General features: G+C 46.2%; 1 protein-coding gene across 14 annotated transcripts in view; it reads left to right on the top strand.

The window, feature by feature from the left end:
- The first annotated feature begins 4,673 nt into the window (after positions 1-4,673).
- Positions 4,674-7,651, top strand: part of AKAP13 (A-kinase anchoring protein 13) — a 344,171-nt gene continuing 341,193 nt past the window's right edge. For all 14 annotated transcript variants that reach the window (XM_059912544.1, XM_059912539.1, XM_059912543.1 and 11 more), the window contains exon 1: positions 4,674-4,756. The gene's annotated coding sequence lies outside the window, so the exon portion shown is untranslated. The remainder of the gene's footprint in view (positions 4,757-7,651) is intronic.

Genomic DNA, 7,651 nt, shown 5'->3' with positions numbered 1-7,651 from the left:
GAACTAACACAACATTGTAAAGCAATTATATCCCAATTAAAAAAAAAAAGGTGAATAACAGCACCAGCCCAGGGATGTGAAAAATAAATGAGACAGTGCAAGTGAATGAGGTATAGTGAAGGCATTATGGCCCAGGCACACGTTAACGTTTGGAACAAACTCCCACAGGGACGCTCTATCAGAATCAATCAACCTGAAGTGTGCTGTCCAGTATAGTAGTCACAGCCACGTGTGGTTTTTAAACATTTGAAACAAGGCTAGACTGAATTGAGATGTGTTTTAAGTGTAAAACACACACTGGATTCTTTTGAAGACTTAGTATGATAAAACAGAATACCTCATTCATAAATTTTTGTAGGTATCACATGTTGAAATTACAATGTTTATCATACGTTTGGTTAAATACAATACCTTTAAAATTAATTTCATCTGTTTCTTTTTACTTTTTAAATGTTGTTACTAGAAAATTTTAAATCACATATGTGGATCACCATATATTTCTATTGGACAGCTTTGGGCTTGATATTGAGGAAGAAAGTTTCTCTCTGTCGCTTAAGAAGTGAAAACTTAGCTCTGGACTGTCAAACCTCCTCCCTGGAGCCAGGTTTCTCTTAGAGATTCTCCTGTCCCCCACTCTCATCCTCATCCCCCACTTAAATTCAGCTTAAGCACATGGTGCAAGGGTGATCTTTCAAGATGAAAATCTGTTTTCATCCTGGTTCCATGGCTTAAAATCCTTGGAAGGTTCTTCTTGGCCTTTCAGGATAAAGGCCATACTCCTTAGCAAAGCAGTGTAACCTGACTTTGACTCACTTCCTTCAGCTTTATCTCTTACCTCTTCTTGCTCCTGTTTTTGTGTGTGTTGTGTTTCTGATACCTTGGTGTCTTTGGATTGGCTCTTCCTTTTCCTGGGAATGGCCTCTGCTACCTGTGCACGCACTCCCAAGCCTCGTGCACTAGCTACACCACCGTTCTTTACCCAGTGGATTGTCCTCCAAGACCTGGCTTAACTGTCACTCCTCCTGGATGCCTCCCCTGAACCTTCACCCTCTAAGCAGAAGTATTCCTATGCCTCATAACACCCTGTGTCTGCCTCTGGGGGGGCACTTACACTTCTGATTTCCTGCTGGCTTGCTTGCCTATTTCCCTCATTTTACAGAGTTCATTAAAGACAAGAACAATGCTCTTCATCTTGAATCCCAGGACCAAGCCTAAGCCTGGCACACAGTAGACTCTCAATAGTTACTTGCTAACTGAATTGAAAGCATGTCAGAGAACTGACCAGGGATCATCTGCTCCCGGGTGATGTATCAATGAGAGCTCTTGCGGATGCAAGTGACAGAAATCTCCACTCGGACTGTCTTTGTTGTCTTACATGACTGAAAAGTCTATGTGTTGTTCTAGCTTCAGGAATTGCTAGATTCAGCTGTCCAATCAATGTCACCAAGATGTTGTTTTTAATTTCTCTACCTTTCTACTGTGTTGGCTCCATGTGAAGAGATTCTGTCCTCATGGCAGAGACAGCTGATAAGCCTATCTTCCAGTTTCCAGTTGAGAAAATGTCAGCTACCCCGATAGTTCAAACAGAGGGTAGAATTTACTCCTATTGCCCCTAATTGGCCAGTCTGGGGTCATGTGCCCAACTCTGAACTAATAATTGTTGACCTGCAGATAGGATGCATTGATTGGCTCAGGTTTGATGGTATGCTAAAGCATGGAACTGAGATTGTGGTGGAGTTGGCTTCACCCCAAGCAAGGGGCTGAAAGTGAAAGTTACTTAAGGCAACAGCAGGGTACTATTTGTACTGTGAAAGGAATAAAGAGTCCACTGCTATGAAAGAAGAGCCCTGAGGCAAGTTGGTTCCAGCGCTCCTTCTTTTACCAAAGTAGACATTTTAGGGACCATGGGTCTCAAGAGAAATTCATGTTCTTACATCTGTGTTGATTTTGTTTTTTCCTTGCTTTGGTAATTTCCAGGGACTCTGCAAAATGGGGTTTATTCTTGTTAGAGTTATAGGTATTATAACCTATGTAAATCAATTGGAGAACTGTAAGTTGACTGGAGAGACAGGTTAGAGATAGTTGAGAGATACAAAATCCTACTGCTGCTTGATAAGGCCCTGGTATCTTTCCTGGCTTGAAAACTTACTCAGGAAAAGTGAGAGAATTACTAAACCCCAAATCTCTTTCTGGTGAAATGAGGCATACTGAATAGAGACATTTGGTGTCCCTTGGAAGAACAAGTCTTTAGTATCAGGGACCGTCAGTTTGAGGGCACCTCATAGTAGCTCCTTCTGTACAAATTCATTCATGCAAAACTTCTGAGTGCCTACTGTTCCCACTGGGACTCTGTTAGGTGTAGGAGAGAGAGGGGTAAACAAAACAGACTTTAGGGAACTTGCATTACAGTTGGGGGAGAGAGCCCATAACCACACCCAAATAAGATACTTTCAGACCGGAATAAATGCTGAGAATAGGTTTGAGTAATATGAATGAGAGGGACTAGGTGAGAGTGAATTATTTTAGATAGACGTTTTCTCTGACGAGGGACATTAGAGCTGGTGCCTGGATGATGAGAATGTGCCAGCCATGCAGATAACTACTTAGGACTTCCCAAGAAGACAGAAGATTTAGCTGTCTGGGGAATGTAGAGTAGAGTAGACCCTTGCCCCTCAAAGCAGGGTCCCAGACCGGCAGCATCAGAATCACCTGGGAGTCTGTTAGAAGTGTAGAATCCCAGATCCCACCCCAGACCTACTGAGTCAGAATCCACATTTAACAAAATGTCCCAGGTGATTTGTAGGCATGGTAAACTTTGAAAAACGCTGGACTCTCGACCTTTTCTGCAGCTCACTGGGAAGGTATAAATCCTGCTGAGGCTGGGAGCAGGGAATGTTGTTGTCAGCAGTCACTAGAAAGACAACATGGTAATGTCTGCTGCTGTTTGCTCCAGCAGAAGACCATGGGGTTTTCACGTGTTAGGGTCCAAGAGATTTTCTAGGTTAGTCCCCTTGCTTTACAGGAGACTGAAGTTCTTTGAGAAGTGGTGACCTCCTCAGGGTGGGCTTCTTTGGGACAGAGTCAGGACTAGGATCTAGGAGTCTCCTCTCTCTGGGCCACCTTTCAAATATATTGACAGGACAGATTAGAGTGAGTATGGAGGAGGGAATAATAAGGTGATAGGGAAATAATTTCACCTGAAGCACTGGAAACGTTTGGCCTTGGTTTTCCATTCTGTGAGGCTGAAGTAAGAAAACATATGTGAGAATCAGGTTCACTTACAGGGAAGCAAATTTCTGCTCAAGGCTAGGAGCACTTCTAAGATTTAGAGCCAAACAACAATGAAAGTGCCTGATTCAGGCAGTAAGTATTCACAGTAGCCCCTCTCAGGTAGTCAGTCACTGGTAGGGAGCTTGGTTGGATCAGGTTTCCCAAAAGATAGTCCTTTGCATCTTCACATTTTTGGGGGTCATATCCTATATAAGTATTTTAAATTGATATAAAATACGTGTGTAACCTGTGTAAAATGCACTAATCTTAATTGTACACTGGATGAATTTTCACATAAGTCTATACCTTTGTTATTTACCATTCAGATCAAAATACAGAACTTGCCCAGCACCTGCCCTGCTCCTTCCCAGCCAATAATGCTTCTCCTTCTAGGTAACCACTGTTCTTACTTTGATTACTATCAATTTGCACGTTTTTGAACTTACGTGAAGTATAAGTACATACATACTTTCTATATAACGTAAATTTTTTACTTAAATTTTTTCTTTAAGTAGATTCATGTTTTACAGCTTATCTAAGAAATAACATCAATGAAACAGTCTTTTGATGTGAAAGGCATTTTCCTCCAATACACATTAAAATAAACGCACAACTATCAAAATGAGTTTATTCGTGTATTAACAGACCACATTTTGCTTTTCAAAAGCCACCAGATGTCCTTGCAACTTGCAGATTGTCTGATATTGCGGTGATCGGGACGCCAAAAGTTTATGGACGCCCTGTCACAATCCTGATGCCACCATAGATCCATCCATCCATCCAACTAAAACACTTGTTGAATACCTAGCCACGACTCTCTCAGGCACTGGACACAGAAAAGACCCCACTTTCTGATTTCAAGTGGAGGGAAACAGAAGAGTAAATCATTTCAGTATGTGTTACGGTAAGTGCTACAGCTCAGGTAAGCACCCTTACACAGAGGAAGGGCGGCTTCCGGAGTCAGGGCGCAGAGGAGAGGGTGAGTGAGCATTTCAGTCTACACCTCTACCAGCCACCCGACTTTGATCACTTTGCCGCAGCGCTGCAGCTGCGGTCAACCTCAGCCTTCCTTAGCAACCCGAGGGGACCGCCCAGGTGTCTTCCTATTGGTCTCACGGAGCTTGATGGGCAGCTCTGCTGTGCAACCCCGGCTCGCGGCCCCCGGCTCCGCGCTTACTCACAGGAGAGCTCGTAGGCGTTACAGCCCTCCCCGGGTGCCCCGCCCATCCCCGAGTAGCTTGTGGCGCATGCGCGGGCTGGCTGGGGCTGTGTGCAGGGCCAGCAGGGAGCCGGAGCCGCCGCGGTGAAGCTTCTAGGCTCCGCCGAGGTCGCCGCGCCCGCTCCTCGCCTCTGCCGCCGCAGTTTCAAGCCGTTGCCACCACCGCCGCCTCTGCCGCCGGAGGAGCGGCCGCCTATTGTCTTTCTCCGCAGCGAAGGTGCGGAGCTGCTCCGGCTCGGCCCGCGGGGGAACCCTGGGCGCCTCACGGTGAGAGCGCAACTTAGTTGGCGGAGTTGGGGGAAGTTTTGTGATTTGAGGAGGGGTCGCGGGTGGGGAGCGCGGGCCCCTCCCCCTGCGGCCGGTCCTCCGGGCGGGGGCCGGAGCGGGGGTCCGGGGCTGCGGGGGCTGGGCGGGGGCGCGCGGGCGGGGATGAATGGGCGTCGCGGGAGCGCCCCCCGGCTCTGCGGCCCCCGATTCTTTCCGCGGCCCCCTTCACGCATTGTCTGCCCCGGGGCCGCGGCGCGCCTTGCCGCTCCCGCAGCCCAACTTCGGGGCCGCCTCCACTCCCGGAGTGGGGGGCACGGCCGTCCCGCACGGCCGCGATGCCCCCTCAGGTGCCTGGACCCCCGGCCTTGCCCGGTCGGCTCCTGTGGGAGCGGGAGCCGCGGTGGCCCCCCGGGAGCTGCGGCTGCTCCGCGGGTCCCTCCCGTCCGGGAGTCGGCGAACAAGTGCTGCGGCCGCGAGGGAGCGGCTCTCGGGGGCCGGCGCGAGCGGTAAACACGCCGGGCCTTACCCGCCTTAGGGGGGCGCTCTCGGCGCCTGTTCCCGGGGGCGCGGCCGGGGCACCCGCGCGGGTCGGAGACGTGCAGCCCGAGGGGACCCGCTTTGGGACCGTGCCACGGGCTCAGCTCTGTCGAGTTCAAATGCAGCCATACTTTGAGACCAAACCAAACTTTTTTTTGGGTAAATATGGCTTACTGAACCCCTCTCCCTCCCCCCCTTTTTCCCCCCAGAGTCAACCAGTATGTTAAGATTTTAAAATAAATGTGGGGGAAATCCTCAAGAGTTTTTCTATCAGAAGAAAGGATTGGCTTTTTGTTTTTGTGTGTGTTTTTTTTTTGAACTAGTTCTTACAGCAAAATGATTCCGTCACATTTAAGTTTCTAGATCTTACTGTGAACTCAGGAGTTGACAGTGTAAGTTGGATTGAGCAATACTTTGGTGTTCGTCTTAGCTTTTACACTCCTCAGTGAAGTTATTTTGAGAGTTTGTTGCCCGAGGCATATAGAACTAAAGGAAAAAGCAGTGTGCCTTTTTTTCTTATTCAACATCCCTGCCTCCCGCCCCCCCCCAGTTTTATTTTCATAAGTAACTTTATTTCTTTAAACTGTTGGATTGCCCAGATCAGGATAAATGCAGGCAGTTTTGGAAAGATCATTTTTTGCAAGTTTGTAAAGGAGTTGTGATCAGCTGAGATAAATCATTGTTAGTCCTGTAGGCTTTCGTGGTCTCTAGGGGATTTGCAGGCTGCAAGAAGTACAAGCCTTGTTGTCAAGCTTTGGGTGCATCGGTTCTGCTGAATTCAGTTCATTTGGCTTATGATGTGAGAATGATTCTGTTTAAGTCCCCCCGGTGGAACAAGCCTAAATGTCTGTCAAATTGCGTGGTGGAACAAAATGACCAGAATGTGTTCCTATCAGTTGTATATCCCTTTGCCATCTGCTAAATTAACAAGAAAAATTTGAGAAATACGGTGTGGGTCAATATGCGTTGATTGGTTTCTCATGCTAAGTGAGTAATGTGAAGTGTTGCCCGGGTTTTCCTGGTTAGGTTGGCCTAATTTTGCTCTGAAAAAGCAACTTACTTCACCTGACAAAGCTAAAGAAACATGTCCTGATGGCATAAGTTTGTATTTTTAAAGTACAACAACAAGGTCACTTTTAGGAATCATAATCCTTGCTCTTAGGGCTTTCCTTCCTGGTTGTGTGGCTGTGTGTACCTGTGTGGGGGGCGGTTGTGGGGAGGGACGGTGACAGAGGTTGGAAGGTGTTGTCAGGGAGGGACAAAATGTAAACAAACACTACTTAGAACATATGACAAGTAGGCCAGTTGCTTTCCCTCTCTGATAGCATGTTATTCATACTTTTGTTTTAGGATTTCTCACACTTCATTTTTTTTGCCTGACTAATAGTAACTGCATATATAGTATAAATGGACTCCTCTTCTAGCCTGTTAACTCCCTGAGGGCTGTGATGGGTCTTAGCTTTGTGCCTCTGTGCCAGGAAGGAGTCTTAACACAGCTCAGGTGCTCAGGATGCATTTGAATTGGGTGAAGTGCTTGGTACTTCACCCTAGTGTGGTACCCAGAGAACCACTAACTCTGGGGACTTGTTAAACATGACAGCTCACTTGCAGATCTGTGATGAAATTTAGTGTACTTTATAAGGATTTCTAACCTTTCTTTTTAACCTGTTAATTACTTCTTGAAAAGAATTGAGGTTTAAACAGTGAGCTATGGATTTCAGAAAGTGGTTCTAATCGAGAAAATTTCTCCCTTTTTTGGTGAAATGATTACGACTGCTGGACAAATCCATTCACTCCTCTGCCTGTTCATACCTCTGTTGTGAATTGGGGAGGTAGCACAGTTTAGAAGAACGTACATCTTTTGGAATTAGGTAAATTTGAGTTCAAATCCCCACCCTTCCATTGACTAGTTGGGTAGCCTTGAGCAGGTTACTTATCCCCTCAGAGCTTCAGTTTCCTACTGTGTAAGGTATAGTAACATACTTTACAGCATTCTTAGCAATAAATGAAACTATGTGACATACTTCATAGTGTGCCTAACATTAAGTAGGTGCCTATTACCTGGTAGCTGTAATGACAATAATTTGGATAATTTTTGTATGAGTTAAGAGAGCATTTTTAAAAGTCTGATGCTTCTGAGAACAGTGGTTTAGCTGTTTGTTTCGTAAAGAGGGAATGCTTCTGAGAATTGAGAGTCTTAAATGCAGTTTTTTTAAAGGTGCAGGTTGAACTGAATGTTAATAGAAAGAGCAGTTTTATTTTCTCAGTCAGCTCTTAGTCTTTGAGTGGACTTTGCAGAGTGTCTCTGTAGGACAGAACTCTATGCATTTATAGTTTAGGAAATCGTTAGAGATGGGT

This window comes from Balaenoptera ricei, chromosome 2 (assembly GCF_028023285.1).
Source record: "Balaenoptera ricei isolate mBalRic1 chromosome 2, mBalRic1.hap2, whole genome shotgun sequence".
Classification (NCBI taxonomy): Eukaryota; Metazoa; Chordata; class Mammalia; order Artiodactyla; family Balaenopteridae; genus Balaenoptera; species Balaenoptera ricei.
This window is presented reverse-complemented; position numbering and strand designations above follow the sequence as displayed.